This window comes from Ambystoma mexicanum, unplaced genomic scaffold (assembly GCF_040938575.1).
Source record: "Ambystoma mexicanum isolate Mex_15411 unplaced genomic scaffold, UKY_AmexF1_1 Mex_scaf163, whole genome shotgun sequence".
NCBI classification, from domain to species: Eukaryota; Metazoa; Chordata; class Amphibia; order Caudata; family Ambystomatidae; genus Ambystoma; species Ambystoma mexicanum.
The window spans coordinates 113,601-131,488 of record NW_027182395.1 but is presented as its reverse complement, the minus strand read 5'-3'; the positions used below and the strand labels follow the sequence as shown (position 1 = coordinate 131,488).

The 17,888-nt window shown below is 53.2% G+C and overlaps 22 non-coding genes across 22 annotated transcripts; all 22 read left to right on the top strand.

The window, feature by feature from the left end:
- Positions 1-3: 3 nt before the first annotated feature.
- LOC138554526 (U2 spliceosomal RNA) lies at positions 4-194 on the top strand. Its single transcript, XR_011297526.1, has one exon. It is a non-coding gene; the product is annotated as a U2 spliceosomal RNA (small nuclear RNA).
- A 624-nt stretch (positions 195-818) lies between these two features.
- LOC138554525 (U2 spliceosomal RNA) lies at positions 819-1,009 on the top strand. Its single transcript, XR_011297525.1, has one exon. It is a non-coding gene; the product is annotated as a U2 spliceosomal RNA (small nuclear RNA).
- A 621-nt stretch (positions 1,010-1,630) lies between these two features.
- LOC138554524 (U2 spliceosomal RNA) lies at positions 1,631-1,821 on the top strand. The gene has a single exon (XR_011297524.1). It is a non-coding gene; the product is annotated as a U2 spliceosomal RNA (small nuclear RNA).
- A 623-nt stretch (positions 1,822-2,444) lies between these two features.
- LOC138554522 (U2 spliceosomal RNA) lies at positions 2,445-2,635 on the top strand. Its single transcript, XR_011297523.1, has one exon. It is a non-coding gene; the product is annotated as a U2 spliceosomal RNA (small nuclear RNA).
- Positions 2,636-3,257: 622 nt separating this feature from the next.
- Positions 3,258-3,449, top strand: LOC138554404 (U2 spliceosomal RNA). The gene has a single exon (XR_011297405.1). It is a non-coding gene; the product is annotated as a U2 spliceosomal RNA (small nuclear RNA).
- Positions 3,450-4,074: 625 nt separating this feature from the next.
- On the top strand, positions 4,075-4,265 carry LOC138554520 (U2 spliceosomal RNA). Its single transcript, XR_011297521.1, has one exon. It is a non-coding gene; the product is annotated as a U2 spliceosomal RNA (small nuclear RNA).
- A 622-nt stretch (positions 4,266-4,887) lies between these two features.
- On the top strand, positions 4,888-5,078 carry LOC138554519 (U2 spliceosomal RNA). Its single transcript, XR_011297520.1, has one exon. It is a non-coding gene; the product is annotated as a U2 spliceosomal RNA (small nuclear RNA).
- Positions 5,079-5,701: 623 nt separating this feature from the next.
- Positions 5,702-5,892, top strand: LOC138554518 (U2 spliceosomal RNA). Its single transcript, XR_011297519.1, has one exon. It is a non-coding gene; the product is annotated as a U2 spliceosomal RNA (small nuclear RNA).
- Positions 5,893-6,519: 627 nt separating this feature from the next.
- Positions 6,520-6,710, top strand: LOC138554517 (U2 spliceosomal RNA). The gene has a single exon (XR_011297518.1). It is a non-coding gene; the product is annotated as a U2 spliceosomal RNA (small nuclear RNA).
- A 623-nt stretch (positions 6,711-7,333) lies between these two features.
- On the top strand, positions 7,334-7,524 carry LOC138554516 (U2 spliceosomal RNA). Its single transcript, XR_011297517.1, has one exon. It is a non-coding gene; the product is annotated as a U2 spliceosomal RNA (small nuclear RNA).
- Positions 7,525-8,147: 623 nt separating this feature from the next.
- On the top strand, positions 8,148-8,338 carry LOC138554514 (U2 spliceosomal RNA). Its single transcript, XR_011297515.1, has one exon. It is a non-coding gene; the product is annotated as a U2 spliceosomal RNA (small nuclear RNA).
- Positions 8,339-8,965: 627 nt separating this feature from the next.
- On the top strand, positions 8,966-9,156 carry LOC138554513 (U2 spliceosomal RNA). The gene has a single exon (XR_011297514.1). It is a non-coding gene; the product is annotated as a U2 spliceosomal RNA (small nuclear RNA).
- Positions 9,157-9,779: 623 nt separating this feature from the next.
- LOC138554512 (U2 spliceosomal RNA) lies at positions 9,780-9,970 on the top strand. Its single transcript, XR_011297513.1, has one exon. It is a non-coding gene; the product is annotated as a U2 spliceosomal RNA (small nuclear RNA).
- A 627-nt stretch (positions 9,971-10,597) lies between these two features.
- On the top strand, positions 10,598-10,788 carry LOC138554511 (U2 spliceosomal RNA). Its single transcript, XR_011297512.1, has one exon. It is a non-coding gene; the product is annotated as a U2 spliceosomal RNA (small nuclear RNA).
- Positions 10,789-11,415: 627 nt separating this feature from the next.
- On the top strand, positions 11,416-11,606 carry LOC138554510 (U2 spliceosomal RNA). The gene has a single exon (XR_011297511.1). It is a non-coding gene; the product is annotated as a U2 spliceosomal RNA (small nuclear RNA).
- Positions 11,607-12,229: 623 nt separating this feature from the next.
- Positions 12,230-12,420, top strand: LOC138554508 (U2 spliceosomal RNA). The gene has a single exon (XR_011297509.1). It is a non-coding gene; the product is annotated as a U2 spliceosomal RNA (small nuclear RNA).
- Positions 12,421-13,043: 623 nt separating this feature from the next.
- Positions 13,044-13,234, top strand: LOC138554507 (U2 spliceosomal RNA). The gene has a single exon (XR_011297508.1). It is a non-coding gene; the product is annotated as a U2 spliceosomal RNA (small nuclear RNA).
- A 627-nt stretch (positions 13,235-13,861) lies between these two features.
- Positions 13,862-14,052, top strand: LOC138554506 (U2 spliceosomal RNA). Its single transcript, XR_011297507.1, has one exon. It is a non-coding gene; the product is annotated as a U2 spliceosomal RNA (small nuclear RNA).
- A 623-nt stretch (positions 14,053-14,675) lies between these two features.
- On the top strand, positions 14,676-14,866 carry LOC138554505 (U2 spliceosomal RNA). Its single transcript, XR_011297506.1, has one exon. It is a non-coding gene; the product is annotated as a U2 spliceosomal RNA (small nuclear RNA).
- Positions 14,867-15,489: 623 nt separating this feature from the next.
- On the top strand, positions 15,490-15,680 carry LOC138554504 (U2 spliceosomal RNA). The gene has a single exon (XR_011297505.1). It is a non-coding gene; the product is annotated as a U2 spliceosomal RNA (small nuclear RNA).
- Positions 15,681-16,307: 627 nt separating this feature from the next.
- On the top strand, positions 16,308-16,498 carry LOC138554503 (U2 spliceosomal RNA). Its single transcript, XR_011297504.1, has one exon. It is a non-coding gene; the product is annotated as a U2 spliceosomal RNA (small nuclear RNA).
- A 627-nt stretch (positions 16,499-17,125) lies between these two features.
- On the top strand, positions 17,126-17,316 carry LOC138554502 (U2 spliceosomal RNA). The gene has a single exon (XR_011297503.1). It is a non-coding gene; the product is annotated as a U2 spliceosomal RNA (small nuclear RNA).
- The last annotated feature ends 572 nt before the right edge of the window (positions 17,317-17,888 follow it).

Genomic DNA, 17,888 nt, shown 5'->3' with positions numbered 1-17,888 from the left:
AGCATCGCTTCTCGGCCTTTTGGCTAAGATCAAGTGTAGTATCTGTTCTTATCAGTTTAATATCTGATACGTCCTCTATCTGGGGACCATATATTAAATTGATTTTTGGAACCGGGAGATGGAATGGGAGCTTGCTCTGTCCACTCCACGCATCAACTTGGTATTGCAGTACCTCCAGGACTGGTGCACTTCCCCACTTGGGGAAAACAATGCTGTGAAAAAGAAAGACTGAGCAATTCTTGAAAGAAGAGCACTTTGCAATATTTTTTTGTTTAAATGTGTTTTTTTTTTCCAGTGTTTCGGAAAAGGTGCTGTTGTGTCACGGGAGGAAAAAAAAGTCTGCCCTTTTTGCTTGCTTTTCACAGGAGCTGCAAAGCAAGGCAAAGGAGCCAGCCAGCCAGCCAGCAGCACAAGGAGGAGATGGGGGACACTGTCCTTGCCCTGCCTCACCCCTGAAAGGCCCCGAACGGCCCCGAACGGCCAAGCCTTATCTGAGGGGGACGCACTTGGGGGAGCATCTCCTGGGCAGCTGAGGGTGACTTTCGGCCGCTAGGTGACGGGGCCAGTGCCAGGCCGGGCTGCAGCTTCTCTGGGTGGAGCTCTGCAGCCTGTGTCTGGCCGTCTCGCACCAGGCGCTGTGGGACCCATGGAAATCTTGGGGCGGAGCCATGCAAAATATGCTTACCATACCGCCGGGCATGCTGGTCATGCAAATGCTATTCTTGGCCGAGGAATCTGGGGCTCTGCCGCAGAGCGTTGCTCCGAGTCAGCAGGGGAGCTGCCGAGCAGCAGTCTTTCAGGCAAAGCTTTTGTGGGACATCGCTTCTCGGCCTTTTGGCTAAGATCAAGTGTAGTATCTGTTCTTATCAGTTTAATATCTGATACGTCCTCTATCTGGGGACCATATATTAAATTGATTTTTGGAACCGGGAGATGGAATGGGAGCTTGCTCTGTCCACTCCACGCATCAACTTGGTATTGCAGTACCTCCAGGACTGGTGCACTTCCCACTTGGGGAAAACAATGCTGTGAAAAAGAAAGACTGAGCAATTCTTGAAAGAAGAGCACTTTGCAATATTTTTTTGTTTAAATGTGTTTTTTTTTTCCAGTGTTTCGGAAAAGGTGCTGTTGTGTCACGGGAGGAAAAAAAAGTCTGCCCTTTTTGCTTGCTTTTCACAGGAGCTGCAAAGCAAGGCAAAGGGCCAGCCAGCCAGCCAGCAGCACAAGGAGGAGATGGGGGACACTGTCCTTGCCCTGCCTCACCCCTGAAGGGCCCCGAACGGCCCCGAACGGCCAAGCCTTATCTGAGGGGGACGCACTTGGGGGAGCATCTCCTGGGCAGCTGAGGGTGACTTTCGGCCGCTAGGTGACGGGGCCAGTGCCAGGCCGGGCTGCAGCTTCTCTGGGTGGAGCTCTGCAGCCTGTGTCTGGCCGTCTCGCACCAGGCGCTGTGGGACCCATGGAAATCTTGGGGCGGAGCCATGCAAAATATGCTTACCATACCGCCGGGCATGCTGGTCATGCAAATGCTATTCTTGGCCGAGGAATCTGGGGCTCTGCCGCAGAGCGTTGCTCCGAGTCAGCAGGGGAGCTGCCGAGCAGCAGTCTTTCAGGCAAAGCTTTTGTGAGCATCGCTTCTCGGCCTTTTGGCTAAGATCAAGTGTAGTATCTGTTCTTATCAGTTTAATATCTGATACGTCCTCTATCTGGGGACCATATATTAAATTGATTTTTGGAACCGGGAGATGGAATGGGAGCTTGCTCTGTCCACTCCACGCATCAACTTGGTATTGCAGTACCTCCAGGACTGGTGCACTTCCCCACTTGGGGAAAACAATGCTGTGAAAAAGAAAGACTGAGCAATTCTTGAAAGAAGAGCACTTTGCAATATTTTTTTGTTTAAATGTGTTTTTTTTTTCCAGTGTTTCGGAAAAGGTGCTGTTGTGTCACGGGAGGAAAAAAAAGTCTGCCCTTTTTGCTTGCTTTTCACAGGAGCTGCAAAGCAAGGCAAAGGAGCCAGCCAGCCAGCCAGCAGCACAAGGAGGAGATGGGGGACACTGTCCTTGCCCTGCCTCACCCCTGAAAGGCCCCGAACGGCCCCGAACGGCCAAGCCTTATCTGAGGGGGACGCACTTGGGGAGCATCTCCTGGGCAGCTGAGGGTGACTTTCGGCCGCTAGGTGACGGGGCCAGTGCCAGGCCGGGCTGCAGCTTCTCTGGGTGGAGCTCTGCAGCCTGTGTCTGGCCGTCTCGCACCAGGCGCTGTGGGACCCATGGAAATCTTGGGGCGGAGCCATGCAAAATATGCTTACCATACCGCCGGGCATGCTGGTCATGCAAATGCTATTCTTGGCCGAGGGAATCTGGGGCTCTGCCGCAGAGCGTTGCTCCGAGTCAGCAGGGGAGCTGCCGAGCAGCAGTCTTTCAGGCAAAGCTTTTGTGAGCATCGCTTCTCGGCCTTTTGGCTAAGATCAAGTGTAGTATCTGTTCTTATCAGTTTAATATCTGATACGTCCTCTATCTGGGGACCATATATTAAATTGATTTTTGGAACCGGGAGATGGAATGGGAGCTTGCTCTGTCCACTCCACGCATCAACTTGGTATTGCAGTACCTCCAGGACTGGTGCACTTCCCCACTTGGGGAAAACAATGCTGTGAAAAAGAAAGACTGAGCAATTCTTGAAAGAAGAGCACTTTGCAATATTTTTTTGTTTAAATGTGTTTTTTTTTCCAGTGTTTCGGAAAAGGTGCTGTTGTGTCACGGGAGGAAAAAAAAGTCTGCCCTTTTTGCTTGCTTTTCACAGGAGCTGCAAAGCAAGGCAAAGGAGCCAGCCAGCCAGCCAGCAGCACAAGGAGGAGATGGGGGACACTGTCCTTGCCCTGCCTCACCCCTGAAAGGCCCCGAACGGCCCCGAACGGCCAAGCCTTATCTGAGGGGGACGCACTTGGGGGAGCATCTCCTGGGCAGCTGAGGGTGACTTTCGGCCGCTAGGTGACGGGGCCAGTGCCAGGCCGGGCTGCAGCTTCTCTGGGTGGAGCTCTGCAGCCTGTGTCTGGCCGTCTCGCACCAGGCGCTGTGGGACCCATGGAAATCTTGGGGCGGAGCCATGCAAAATATGCTTACCATACCGCCGGGCATGCTGGTCATGCAAATGCTATCTTGGCCGAGGAATCTGGGGCTCTGCCGCAGAGCGTTGCTCCGAGTCAGCAGGGGAGCTGCCGAGCAGCAGTCTTTTCAGGCAAAGCTTTTGTGGGCATCGCTTCTCGGCCTTTTGGCTAAGATCAAGTGTAGTATCTGTTCTTATCAGTTTAATATCTGATACGTCCTCTATCTGGGGACCATATATTAAATTGATTTTTGGAACCGGGAGATGGAATGGGAGCTTGCTCTGTCCCACTCCACGCATCAACTTGGTATTGCAGTACCTCCAGGACTGGTGCACTTCCCACTTGGGGAAAACAATGCTGTGAAAAAGAAAGACTGAGCAATTCTTGAAAGAAGAGCACTTTGCAATATTTTTTTGTTTAAATGTGTTTTTTTTTCCAGTGTTTCGGAAAAGGTGCTGTTGTGTCACGGGAGGAAAAAAAAGTCTGCCCTTTTTGCTTGCTTTTCACAGGAGCTGCAAAGCAAGGCAAAGGAGCCAGCCAGCCAGCCAGCAGCACAAGGAGGAGATGGGGGACACTGTCCTTGCCCCTGCCTCACCCCTGAAAGGCCCCGAACGGCCCCGAACGGCCAAGCCTTATCTGAGGGGGACGCACTTGGGGGAGCATCTCCTGGGCAGCTGAGGGTGACTTTCGGCCGCTAGGTGACGGGGCCAGTGCCAGGCCGGGCTGCAGCTTCGGCTGGGTGGAGCTCTGCAGCCTGTGTCTGGCCGTCTCGCACCAGGCGCTGTGGGACCCATGGAAATCTTGGGGGCGGAGCCATGCAAAATATGCTTACCATACCGCCGGGCATGCTGGTCATGCAAATGCTATTCTTGGCCGAGGAATCTGGGGCTCTGCCGCAGAGCGTTGCTCCGAGTCAGCAGGGGAGCTGCCGAGCAGCAGTCTTTCAGGCAAAGCTTTTGTGGAGCATCGCTTCTCGGCCTTTTGGCTAAGATCAAGTGTAGTATCTGTTCTTATCAGTTTAATATCTGATACGTCCTCTATCTGGGGACCATATATTAAATTGATTTTTGGAACCGGGAGATGGAATGGGAGCTTGCTCTGTCCACTCCACGCATCAACTTGGTATTGCAGTACCTCCAGGACTGGTGCACTTCCCCACTTGGGGAAAACAATGCTGTGAAAAGAAAGACTGAGCAATTCTTGAAAGAAGAGCACTTTGCAATATTTTTTTGTTTAAATGTGTTTTTTTTTTCCAGTGTTTCGGAAAAGGTGCTGTTGTGTCACGGGAGGAAAAAAAAGTCTGCCCTTTTTGCTTGCTTTTCACAGGAGCTGCAAAGCAAGGCAAAGGAGCCAGCCAGCCAGCCAGCAGCACAAGGAGGAGATGGGGGACACTGTCCTTGCCCTGCCTCACCCCTGAAAGGCCCCGAACGGCCCCGAACGGCCAAGCCTTATCTGAGGGGGACGCACTTGGGGGAGCATCTCCTGGGCAGCTGAGGGTGACTTTCGGCCGCTAGGTGACGGGGCCAGTGCCAGGCCGGGCTGCAGCTTCTCTGGGTGGAGCTCTGCAGCCTGTGTCTGGCCGTCTCGCACCAGGCGCTGTGGGACCCATGGAAATCTTGGGGCGGAGCCATGCAAAATATGCTTACCATACCGCCGGGCATGCTGGTCATGCAAATGCTATTCTTGGCCGAGGAATCTGGGGCTCTGCCGCAGAGCGTTGCTCCGAGTCAGCAGGGGAGCTGCCGAGCAGCAGTCTTTCAGGCAAAGCTTTTGTGAGCATCGCTTCTCGGCCTTTTGGCTAAGATCAAGTGTAGTATCTGTTCTTATCAGTTTAATATCTGATACGTCCTCTATCTGGGGACCATATATTAAATTGATTTTTGGAACCGGGAGATGGAATGGGAGCTTGCTCTGTCCACTCCACGCATCAACTTGGTATTGCAGTACCTCCAGGACTGGTGCACTTCCCCACTTGGGGAAAACAATGCTGTGAAAAAGAAAGACTGAGCAATTCTTGAAAGAAGAGCACTTTGCAATATTTTTTTGTTTAAATGTGTTTTTTTTTTCCAGTGTTTCGGAAAAGGTGCTGTTGTGTCACGGGAGGAAAAAAAAGTCTGCCCTTTTTGCTTGCTTTTCACAGGAGCTGCAAAGCAAGGCAAAGGAGCCAGCCAGCCAGCCAGCAGCACAAGGAGGAGATGGGGGACACTGTCCTTGCCCTGCCTCACCCCTGAAAGGCCCCGAACGGCCCCGAACGGCCAAGCCTTATCTGAGGGGGACGCACTTGGGGGAGCATCTCCTGGGCAGCTGAGGGTGACTTTCGGCCGCTAGGTGACGGGGCCAGTGCCAGGCCGGGCTGCAGCTTCTCTGGGTGGAGCTCTGCAGCCTGTGTCTGGCCGTCTCGCACCAGGCGCTGTGGGACCCATGGAAATCTTGGGGCGGAGCCATGCAAAATATGCTTACCATACCGCCGGGCATGCTGGTCATGCAAATGCTATTCTTGGCCGAGGAATCTGGGGCTCTGCCGCAGAGCGTTGCTCCGAGTCAGCAGGGGAGCTGCCGAGCAGCAGTCTTTCAGGCAAAGCTTTTGTGGGCATCGCTTCTCGGCCTTTTGGCTAAGATCAAGTGTAGTATCTGTTCTTATCAGTTTAATATCTGATACGTCCTCTATCTGGGGACCATATATTAAATTGATTTTTGGAACCGGGAGATGGAATGGGAGCTTGCTCTGTCCACTCCACGCATCAACTTGGTATTGCAGTACCTCCAGGACTGGTGCACTTCCCCACTTGGGGAAAACAATGCTGTGAAAAAGAAAGACTGAGCAATTCTTGAAAGAAGAGCACTTTGCAATATTTTTTTGTTTAAATGTGTTTTTTTTTTCCAGTGTTTCGGAAAAGGTGCTGTTGTGTCACGGGAGGAAAAAAAAGTCTGCCCTTTTTGCTTGCTTTTCACAGGAGCTGCAAAGCAAGGCAAAGGAGCCAGCCAGCCAGCCAGCCAGCAGCACAAGGAGGAGATGGGGGACACTGTCCTTGCCCTGCCTCACCCCTGAAAGGCCCCGAACGGCCCCGAACGGCCAAGCCTTATCTGAGGGGGACGCACTTGGGGGAGCATCTCCTGGGCAGCTGAGGGTGACTTTCGGCCGCTAGGTGACGGGGCCAGTGCCAGGCCGGGCTGCAGCTTCTCTGGGTGGAGCTCTGCAGCCTGTGTCTGGCCGTCTCGCACCAGGCGCTGTGGGACCCATGGAAATCTTGGGGCGGAGCCATGCAAAATATGCTTACCATACCGCCGGGCATGCTGGTCATGCAAATGCTATTCTTGGCCGAGGAATCTGGGGCTCTGCCGCAGAGCGTTGCTCCGAGTCAGCAGGGGAGCTGCCGAGCAGCAGTCTTTCAGGCAAAGCTTTTGTGGACATCGCTTCTCGGCCTTTTGGCTAAGATCAAGTGTAGTATCTGTTCTTATCAGTTTAATATCTGATACGTCCTCTATCTGGGGACCATATATTAAATTGATTTTTGGAACCGGGAGATGGAATGGGAGCTTGCTCTGTCCACTCCACGCATCAACTTGGTATTGCAGTACCTCCAGGACTGGTGCACTTCCCCACTTGGGGAAAACAATGCTGTGAAAAAGAAAGACTGAGCAATTCTTGAAAGAAGAGCACTTTGCAATATTTTTTTGTTTAAATGTGTTTTTTTTTTCCAGTGTTTCGGAAAAGGTGCTGTTGTGTCACGGGAGGAAAAAAAAGTCTGCCCTTTTTGCTTGCTTTTCACAGGAGCTGCAAAGCAAGGCAAAGGAGCCAGCCAGCCAGCCAGCAGCACAAGGAGGAGATGGGGGACACTGTCCTTGCCCTGCCTCACCCCTGAAGGGCCCCGAACGGCCCCGAACGGCCAAGCCTTATCTGAGGGGGACGCACTTGGGGGAGCATCTCCTGGGCAGCTGAGGGTGACTTTCGGCCGCTAGGTGACGGGGCCAGTGCCAGGCCGGGCTGCAGCTTCTCTGGGTGGAGCTCTGCAGCCTGTGTCTGGCCGTCTCGCACCAGGCGCTGTGGGACCCATGGAAATCTTGGGGCGGAGCCATGCAAAATATGCTTACCATACCGCCGGGCATGCTGGTCATGCAAATGCTATTCTTGGCCGAGGAATCTGGGGCTCTGCCGCAGAGCGTTGCTCCGAGTCAGCAGGGGAGCTGCCGAGCAGCAGTCTTTCAGGCAAAGCTTTTGTGAGCATCGCTTCTCGGCCTTTTGGCTAAGATCAAGTGTAGTATCTGTTCTTATCAGTTTAATATCTGATACGTCCTCTATCTGGGGACCATATATTAAATTGATTTTTGGAACCGGGAGATGGAATGGGAGCTTGCTCTGTCCACTCCACGCATCAACTTGGTATTGCAGTACCTCCAGGACTGGTGCACTTCCCCACTTGGGGAAAACAATGCTGTGAAAAAGAAAGACTGAGCAATTCTTGAAAGAAGAGCACTTTGCAATATTTTTTTGTTTAAATGTGTTTTTTTTTTCCAGTGTTTCGGAAAAGGTGCTGTTGTGTCACGGGAGGAAAAAAAAGTCTGCCCTTTTTGCTTGCTTTTCACAGGAGCTGCAAAGCAAGGCAAAGGAGCCAGCCAGCCAGCCAGCAGCACAAGGAGGAGATGGGGGACACTGTCCTTGCCCTGCCTCACCCCTGAAAGGCCCCGAACGGCCCCGAACGGCCAAGCCTTATCTGAGGGGGACGCACTTGGGGGAGCATCTCCTGGGCAGCTGAGGGTGACTTTCGGCCGCTAGGTGACGGGGCCAGTGCCAGGCCGGGCTGCAGCTTCTCTGGGTGGAGCTCTGCAGCCTGTGTCTGGCCGTCTCGCACCAGGCGCTGTGGGACCCATGGAAATCTTGGGGCGGAGCCATGCAAAATATGCTTACCATACCGCCGGGCATGCTGGTCATGCAAATGCTATTCTTGGCCGAGGAATCTGGGGCTCTGCCGCAGAGCGTTGCTCCGAGTCAGCAGGGGAGCTGCCGAGCAGCAGTCTTTCAGGCAAAGCTTTTGTGGGCATCGCTTCTCGGCCTTTTGGCTAAGATCAAGTGTAGTATCTGTTCTTATCAGTTTAATATCTGATACGTCCTCTATCTGGGGACCATATATTAAATTGATTTTTGGAACCGGGAGATGGAATGGGAGCTTGCTCTGTCCACTCCACGCATCAACTTGGTATTGCAGTACCTCCAGGACTGGTGCACTTCCCCACTTGGGGAAAACAATGCTGTGAAAAAGAAAGACTGAGCAATTCTTGAAAGAAGAGCACTTTGCAATATTTTTTTGTTTAAATGTGTTTTTTTTTTCCAGTGTTTCGGAAAAGGTGCTGTTGTGTCACGGGAGGAAAAAAAAGTCTGCCCTTTTTGCTTGCTTTTCACAGGAGCTGCAAAGCAAGGCAAAGGAGCCAGCCAGCCAGCCAGCCAGCAGCACAAGGAGGAGATGGGGGACACTGTCCTTGCCCTGCCTCACCCCTGAAAGGCCCCGAACGGCCCCGAACGGCCAAGCCTTATCTGAGGGGGACGCACTTGGGGGAGCATCTCCTGGGCAGCTGAGGGTGACTTTCGGCCGCTAGGTGACGGGGCCAGTGCCAGGCCGGGCTGCAGCTTCTCTGGGTGGAGCTCTGCAGCCTGTGTCTGGCCGTCTCGCACCAGGCGCTGTGGGACCCATGGAAATCTTGGGGCGGAGCCATGCAAAATATGCTTACCATACCGCCGGGCATGCTGGTCATGCAAATGCTATTCTTGGCCGAGGAATCTGGGGCTCTGCCGCAGAGCGTTGCTCCGAGTCAGCAGGGGAGCTGCCGAGCAGCAGTCTTTCAGGCAAAGCTTTTGTGGGCATCGCTTCTCGGCCTTTTGGCTAAGATCAAGTGTAGTATCTGTTCTTATCAGTTTAATATCTGATACGTCCTCTATCTGGGGACCATATATTAAATTGATTTTTGGAACCGGGAGATGGAATGGGAGCTTGCTCTGTCCACTCCACGCATCAACTTGGTATTGCAGTACCTCCAGGACTGGTGCACTTCCCCACTTGGGGAAAACAATGCTGTGAAAAAGAAAGACTGAGCAATTCTTGAAAGAAGAGCACTTTGCAATATTTTTTTGTTTAAATGTGTTTTTTTTTTCCAGTGTTTCGGAAAAGGTGCTGTTGTGTCACGGGAGGAAAAAAAAGTCTGCCCTTTTTGCTTGCTTTTCACAGGAGCTGCAAAGCAAGGCAAAGGAGCCAGCCAGCCAGCCAGCAGCACAAGGAGGAGATGGGGGACACTGTCCTTGCCCTGCCTCACCCCTGAAAGGCCCCGAACGGCCCCGAACGGCCAAGCCTTATCTGAGGGGGACGCACTTGGGGGAGCATCTCCTGGGCAGCTGAGGGTGACTTTCGGCCGCTAGGTGACGGGGCCAGTGCCAGGCCGGGCTGCAGCTTCTCTGGGTGGAGCTCTGCAGCCTGTGTCTGGCCGTCTCGCACCAGGCGCTGTGGGACCCATGGAAATCTTGGGGCGGAGCCATGCAAAATATGCTTACCATACCGCCGGGCATGCTGGTCATGCAAATGCTATTCTTGGCCGAGGAATCTGGGGCTCTGCCGCAGAGCGTTGCTCCGAGTCAGCAGGGGAGCTGCCGAGCAGCAGTCTTTCAGGCAAAGCTTTTGTGGGCATCGCTTCTCGGCCTTTTGGCTAAGATCAAGTGTAGTATCTGTTCTTATCAGTTTAATATCTGATACGTCCTCTATCTGGGGACCATATATTAAATTGATTTTTGGAACCGGGAGATGGAATGGGAGCTTGCTCTGTCCACTCCACGCATCAACTTGGTATTGCAGTACCTCCAGGACTGGTGCACTTCCCCACTTGGGGAAAACAATGCTGTGAAAAAGAAAGACTGAGCAATTCTTGAAAGAAGAGCACTTTGCAATATTTTTTTGTTTAAATGTGTTTTTTTTTTCCAGTGTTTCGGAAAAGGTGCTGTTGTGTCACGGGAGGAAAAAAAAGTCTGCCCTTTTTGCTTGCTTTTCACAGGAGCTGCAAAGCAAGGCAAAGGAGCCAGCCAGCCAGCCAGCCAGCAGCACAAGGAGGAGATGGGGGACACTGTCCTTGCCCTGCCTCACCCCTGAAAGGCCCCGAACGGCCCCGAACGGCCAAGCCTTATCTGAGGGGGACGCACTTGGGGGAGCATCTCCTGGGCAGCTGAGGGTGACTTTCGGCCGCTAGGTGACGGGGCCAGTGCCAGGCCGGGCTGCAGCTTCTCTGGGTGGAGCTCTGCAGCCTGTGTCTGGCCGTCTCGCACCAGGCGCTGTGGGACCCATGGAAATCTTGGGGCGGAGCCATGCAAAATATGCTTACCATACCGCCGGGCATGCTGGTCATGCAAATGCTATTCTTGGCCGAGGAATCTGGGGCTCTGCCGCAGAGCGTTGCTCCGAGTCAGCAGGGGAGCTGCCGAGCAGCAGTCTTTCAGGCAAAGCTTTTGTGGGCATCGCTTCTCGGCCTTTTGGCTAAGATCAAGTGTAGTATCTGTTCTTATCAGTTTAATATCTGATACGTCCTCTATCTGGGGACCATATATTAAATTGATTTTTGGAACCGGGAGATGGAATGGGAGCTTGCTCTGTCCACTCCACGCATCAACTTGGTATTGCAGTACCTCCAGGACTGGTGCACTTCCCCACTTGGGGAAAACAATGCTGTGAAAAAGAAAGACTGAGCAATTCTTGAAAGAAGAGCACTTTGCAATATTTTTTTGTTTAAATGTGTTTTTTTTTTCCAGTGTTTCGGAAAAGGTGCTGTTGTGTCACGGGAGGAAAAAAAAGTCTGCCCTTTTTGCTTGCTTTTCACAGGAGCTGCAAAGCAAGGCAAAGGAGCCAGCCAGCCAGCCAGCCAGCAGCACAAGGAGGAGATGGGGGACACTGTCCTTGCCCTGCCTCACCCCTGAAAGGCCCCGAACGGCCCCGAACGGCCAAGCCTTATCTGAGGGGGACGCACTTGGGGGAGCATCTCCTGGGCAGCTGAGGGTGACTTTCGGCCGCTAGGTGACGGGGCCAGTGCCAGGCCGGGCTGCAGCTTCTCTGGGTGGAGCTCTGCAGCCTGTGTCTGGCCGTCTCGCACCAGGCGCTGTGGGACCCATGGAAATCTTGGGGCGGAGCCATGCAAAATATGCTTACCATACCGCCGGGCATGCTGGTCATGCAAATGCTATTCTTGGCCGAGGAATCTGGGGCTCTGCCGCAGAGCGTTGCTCCGAGTCAGCAGGGGAGCTGCCGAGCAGCAGTCTTTCAGGCAAAGCTTTTGTGGGCATCGCTTCTCGGCCTTTTGGCTAAGATCAAGTGTAGTATCTGTTCTTATCAGTTTAATATCTGATACGTCCTCTATCTGGGGACCATATATTAAATTGATTTTTGGAACCGGGAGATGGAATGGGAGCTTGCTCTGTCCACTCCACGCATCAACTTGGTATTGCAGTACCTCCAGGACTGGTGCACTTCCCCACTTGGGGAAAACAATGCTGTGAAAAAGAAAGACTGAGCAATTCTTGAAAGAAGAGCACTTTGCAATATTTTTTTGTTTAAATGTGTTTTTTTTTTCCAGTGTTTCGGAAAAGGTGCTGTTGTGTCACGGGAGGAAAAAAAAGTCTGCCCTTTTTGCTTGCTTTTCACAGGAGCTGCAAAGCAAGGCAAAGGAGCCAGCCAGCCAGCCAGCAGCACAAGGAGGAGATGGGGGACACTGTCCTTGCCCTGCCTCACCCCTGAAAGGCCCCGAACGGCCCCGAACGGCCAAGCCTTATCTGAGGGGGACGCACTTGGGGGAGCATCTCCTGGGCAGCTGAGGGTGACTTTCGGCCGCTAGGTGACGGGGCCAGTGCCAGGCCGGGCTGCAGCTTGGCTGGGTGGAGCTCTGCAGCCTGTGTCTGGCCGTCTCGCACCAGGCGCTGTGGGACCCATGGAAATCTTGGGGCGGAGCCATGCAAAATATGCTTACCATACCGCCGGGCATGCTGGTCATGCAAATGCTATTCTTGGCCGAGGAATCTGGGGCTCTGCCGCAGAGCGTTGCTCCGAGTCAGCAGGGGAGCTGCCGAGCAGCAGTCTTTCAGGCAAAGCTTTTGTGAGCATCGCTTCTCGGCCTTTTGGCTAAGATCAAGTGTAGTATCTGTTCTTATCAGTTTAATATCTGATACGTCCTCTATCTGGGGACCATATATTAAATTGATTTTTGGAACCGGGAGATGGAATGGGAGCTTGCTCTGTCCACTCCACGCATCAACTTGGTATTGCAGTACCTCCAGGACTGGTGCACTTCCCCACTTGGGGAAAACAATGCTGTGAAAAAGAAAGACTGAGCAATTCTTGAAAGAAGAGCACTTTGCAATATTTTTTTGTTTAAATGTGTTTTTTTTTTCCAGTGTTTCGGAAAAGGTGCTGTTGTGTCACGGGAGGAAAAAAAAGTCTGCCCTTTTTGCTTGCTTTTCACAGGAGCTGCAAAGCAAGGCAAAGGAGCCAGCCAGCCAGCCAGCAGCACAAGGAGGAGATGGGGGACACTGTCCTTGCCCTGCCTCACCCCTGAAAGGCCCCGAACGGCCCCGAACGGCCAAGCCTTATCTGAGGGGGACGCACTTGGGGGAGCATCTCCTGGGCAGCTGAGGGTGACTTTCGGCCGCTAGGTGACGGGGCCAGTGCCAGGCCGGGCTGCAGCTTCTCTGGGTGGAGCTCTGCAGCCTGTGTCTGGCCGTCTCGCACCAGGCGCTGTGGGACCCATGGAAATCTTGGGGCGGAGCCATGCAAAATATGCTTACCATACCGCCGGGCATGCTGGTCATGCAAATGCTATTCTTGGCCGAGGAATCTGGGGCTCTGCCGCAGAGCGTTGCTCCGAGTCAGCAGGGGAGCTGCCGAGCAGCAGTCTTTCAGGCAAAGCTTTTGTGGGCATCGCTTCTCGGCCTTTTGGCTAAGATCAAGTGTAGTATCTGTTCTTATCAGTTTAATATCTGATACGTCCTCTATCTGGGGACCATATATTAAATTGATTTTTGGAACCGGGAGATGGAATGGGAGCTTGCTCTGTCCACTCCACGCATCAACTTGGTATTGCAGTACCTCCAGGACTGGTGCACTTCCCCACTTGGGGAAAACAATGCTGTGAAAAAGAAAGACTGAGCAATTCTTGAAAGAAGAGCACTTTGCAATATTTTTTTGTTTAAATGTGTTTTTTTTTTCCAGTGTTTCGGAAAAGGTGCTGTTGTGTCACGGGAGGAAAAAAAAGTCTGCCCTTTTTGCTTGCTTTTCACAGGAGCTGCAAAGCAAGGCAAAGGAGCCAGCCAGCCAGCCAGCCAGCAGCACAAGGAGGAGATGGGGGACACTGTCCTTGCCCTGCCTCACCCCTGAAAGGCCCCGAACGGCCCCGAACGGCCAAGCCTTATCTGAGGGGGACGCACTTGGGGGAGCATCTCCTGGGCAGCTGAGGGTGACTTTCGGCCGCTAGGTGACGGGGCCAGTGCCAGGCCGGGCTGCAGCTTCTCTGGGTGGAGCTCTGCAGCCTGTGTCTGGCCGTCTCGCACCAGGCGCTGTGGGACCCATGGAAATCTTGGGGCGGAGCCATGCAAAATATGCTTACCATACCGCCGGGCATGCTGGTCATGCAAATGCTATTCTTGGCCGAGGAATCTGGGGCTCTGCCGCAGAGCGTTGCTCCGAGTCAGCAGGGGAGCTGCCGAGCAGCAGTCTTTCAGGCAAAGCTTTTGTGGACATCGCTTCTCGGCCTTTTGGCTAAGATCAAGTGTAGTATCTGTTCTTATCAGTTTAATATCTGATACGTCCTCTATCTGGGGACCATATATTAAATTGATTTTTGGAACCGGGAGATGGAATGGGAGCTTGCTCTGTCCACTCCACGCATCAACTTGGTATTGCAGTACCTCCAGGACTGGTGCACTTCCCCACTTGGGGAAAACAATGCTGTGAAAAAGAAAGACTGAGCAATTCTTGAAAGAAGAGCACTTTGCAATATTTTTTTGTTTAAATGTGTTTTTTTTTTCCAGTGTTTCGGAAAAGGTGCTGTTGTGTCACGGGAGGAAAAAAAAGTCTGCCCTTTTTGCTTGCTTTTCACAGGAGCTGCAAAGCAAGGCAAAGGAGCCAGCCAGCCAGCCAGCAGCACAAGGAGGAGATGGGGGACACTGTCCTTGCCCTGCCTCACCCCTGAAGGGCCCCGAACGGCCCCGAACGGCCAAGCCTTATCTGAGGGGGACGCACTTGTGGGAGCATCTCCTGGGCAGCTGAGGGTGACTTTCGGCCGCTAGGTGACGGGGCCAGTGCCAGGCCGGGCTGCAGCTTCTCTGGGTGGAGCTCTGCAGCCTGTGTCTGGCCGTCTCGCACCAGGCGCTGTGGGACCCATGGAAATCTTGGGGCGGAGCCATGCAAAATATGCTTACCATACCGCCGGGCATGCTGGTCATGCAAATGCTATTCTTGGCCGAGGAATCTGGGGCTCTGCCGCAGAGCGTTGCTCCGAGTCAGCAGGGGAGCTGCCGAGCAGCAGTCTTTCAGGCAAAGCTTTTGTGGGCATCGCTTCTCGGCCTTTTGGCTAAGATCAAGTGTAGTATCTGTTCTTATCAGTTTAATATCTGATACGTCCTCTATCTGGGGACCATATATTAAATTGATTTTTGGAACCGGGAGATGGAATGGGAGCTTGCTCTGTCCACTCCACGCATCAACTTGGTATTGCAGTACCTCCAGGACTGGTGCACTTCCCCACTTGGGGAAAACAATGCTGTGAAAAAGAAAGACTGAGCAATTCTTGAAAGAAGAGCACTTTGCAATATTTTTTTGTTTAAATGTGTTTTTTTTTTCCAGTGTTTCGGAAAAGGTGCTGTTGTGTCACGGGAGGAAAAAAAAGTCTGCCCTTTTTGCTTGCTTTTCACAGGAGCTGCAAAGCAAGGCAAAGGAGCCAGCCAGCCAGCCAGCAGCACAAGGAGGAGATGGGGGACACTGTCCTTGCCCTGCCTCACCCCTGAAAGGCCCCGAACGGCCCCGAACGGCCAAGCCTTATCTGAGGGGGACGCACTTGGGGGAGCATCTCCTGGGCAGCTGAGGGTGACTTTCGGCCGCTAGGTGACGGGGCCAGTGCCAGGCCGGGCTGCAGCTTCTCTGGGTGGAGCTCTGCAGCCTGTGTCTGGCCGTCTCGCACCAGGCGCTGTGGGACCCATGGAAATCTTGGGGCGGAGCCATGCAAAATATGCTTACCATACCGCCGGGCATGCTGGTCATGCAAATGCTATTCTTGGCCGAGGAATCTGGGGCTCTGCCGCAGAGCGTTGCTCCGAGTCAGCAGGGGAGCTGCCGAGCAGCAGTCTTTCAGGCAAAGCTTTTGTGGGCATCGCTTCTCGGCCTTTTGGCTAAGATCAAGTGTAGTATCTGTTCTTATCAGTTTAATATCTGATACGTCCTCTATCTGGGGACCATATATTAAATTGATTTTTGGAACCGGGAGATGGAATGGGAGCTTGCTCTGTCCACTCCACGCATCAACTTGGTATTGCAGTACCTCCAGGACTGGTGCACTTCCCCACTTGGGGAAAACAATGCTGTGAAAAAGAAAGACTGAGCAATTCTTGAAAGAAGAGCACTTTGCAATATTTTTTTGTTTAAATGTGTTTTTTTTTTCCAGTGTTTCGGAAAAGGTGCTGTTGTGTCACGGGAGGAAAAAAAAGTCTGCCCTTTTTGCTTGCTTTTCACAGGAGCTGCAAAGCAAGGCAAAGGAGCCAGCCAGCCAGCCAGCCAGCAGCACAAGGAGGAGATGGGGGACACTGTCCTTGCCCTGCCTCACCCCTGAAAGGCCCCGAACGGCCCCGAACGGCCAAGCCTTATCTGAGGGGGACGCACTTGGGGGAGCATCTCCTGGGCAGCTGAGGGTGACTTTCGGCCGCTAGGTGACGGGGCCAGTGCCAGGCCGGGCTGCAGCTTCTCTGGGTGGAGCTCTGCAGCCTGTGTCTGGCCGTCTCGCACCAGGCGCTGTGGGACCCATGGAAATCTTGGGGCGGAGCCATGCAAAATATGCTTACCATACCGCCGGGCATGCTGGTCATGCAAATGCTATTCTTGGCCGAGGAATCTGGGGCTCTGCCGCAGAGCGTTGCTCCGAGTCAGCAGGGGAGCTGCCGAGCAGCAGTCTTTCAGGCAAAGCTTTTGTGGGCATCGCTTCTCGGCCTTTTGGCTAAGATCAAGTGTAGTATCTGTTCTTATCAGTTTAATATCTGATACGTCCTCTATCTGGGGACCATATATTAAATTGATTTTTGGAACCGGGAGATGGAATGGGAGCTTGCTCTGTCCACTCCACGCATCAACTTGGTATTGCAGTACCTCCAGGACTGGTGCACTTCCCCACTTGGGGAAAACAATGCTGTGAAAAAGAAAGACTGAGCAATTCTTGAAAGAAGAGCACTTTGCAATATTTTTTTGTTTAAATGTGTTTTTTTTTTCCAGTGTTTCGGAAAAGGTGCTGTTGTGTCACGGGAGGAAAAAAAAGTCTGCCCTTTTTGCTTGCTTTTCACAGGAGCTGCAAAGCAAGGCAAAGGAGCCAGCCAGCCAGCCAGCCAGCAGCACAAGGAGGAGATGGGGGACACTGTCCTTGCCCTGCCTCACCCCTGAAAGGCCCCGAACGGCCCCGAACGGCCAAGCCTTATCTGAGGGGGACGCACTTGGGGGAGCATCTCCTGGGCAGCTGAGGGTGACTTTCGGCCGCTAGGTGACGGGGCCAGTGCCAGGCCGGGCTGCAGCTTCTCTGGGTGGAGCTCTGCAGCCTGTGTCTGGCCGTCTCGCACCAGGCGCTGTGGGACCCATGGAAATCTTGGGGCGGAGCCATGCAAAATATGCTTACCATACCGCCGGGCATGCTGGTCATGCAAATGCTATTCTTGGCCGAGGAATCTGGGGCTCTGCCGCAGAGCGTTGCTCCGAGTCAGCAGGGGAGCTGCCGAGCAGCAGTCTTTCAGGCAAAGCTTTTGTGGGCATCGCTTCTCGGCCTTTTGGCTAAGATCAAGTGTAGTATCTGTTCTTATCAGTTTAATATCTGATACGTCCTCTATCTGGGGACCATATATTAAATTGATTTTTGGAACCGGGAGATGGAATGGGAGCTTGCTCTGTCCACTCCACGCATCAACTTGGTATTGCAGTACCTCCAGGACTGGTGCACTTCCCCACTTGGGGAAAACAATGCTGTGAAAAAGAAAGACTGAGCAATTCTTGAAAGAAGAGCACTTTGCAATATTTTTTTGTTTAAATGTGTTTTTTTTTTCCAGTGTTTCGGAAAAGGTGCTGTTGTGTCACGGGAGGAAAAAAAAGTCTGCCCTTTTTGCTTGCTTTTCACAGGAGCTGCAAAGCAAGGCAAAGGAGCCAGCCAGCCAGCCAGCAGCACAAGGAGGAGATGGGGGACACTGTCCTTGCCCTGCCTCCCCCCTGAAAGGCCCCGAACGGCCCCGAACGGCCAAGCCTTATCTGAGGGGGACGCACTTGGGGGAGCATCTCCTGGGCAGCTGAGGGTGACTTTCGGCCGCTAGGTGACGGGGCCAGTGCCAGGCCGGGCTGCAGCTTCTCTGGGTGGAGCTCTGCAGCCTGTGTCTGGCCGTCTCGCACCAGGCGCTGTGGGACCCATGGAAATCTTGGGGCGGAGCCATGCAAAATATGCTTACCATACCGCCGGGCATGCTGGTCATGCAAATGCTATTCTTGGCCGAGGAATCTGGGGCTCTGCCGCAGAGCGTTGCTCCGAG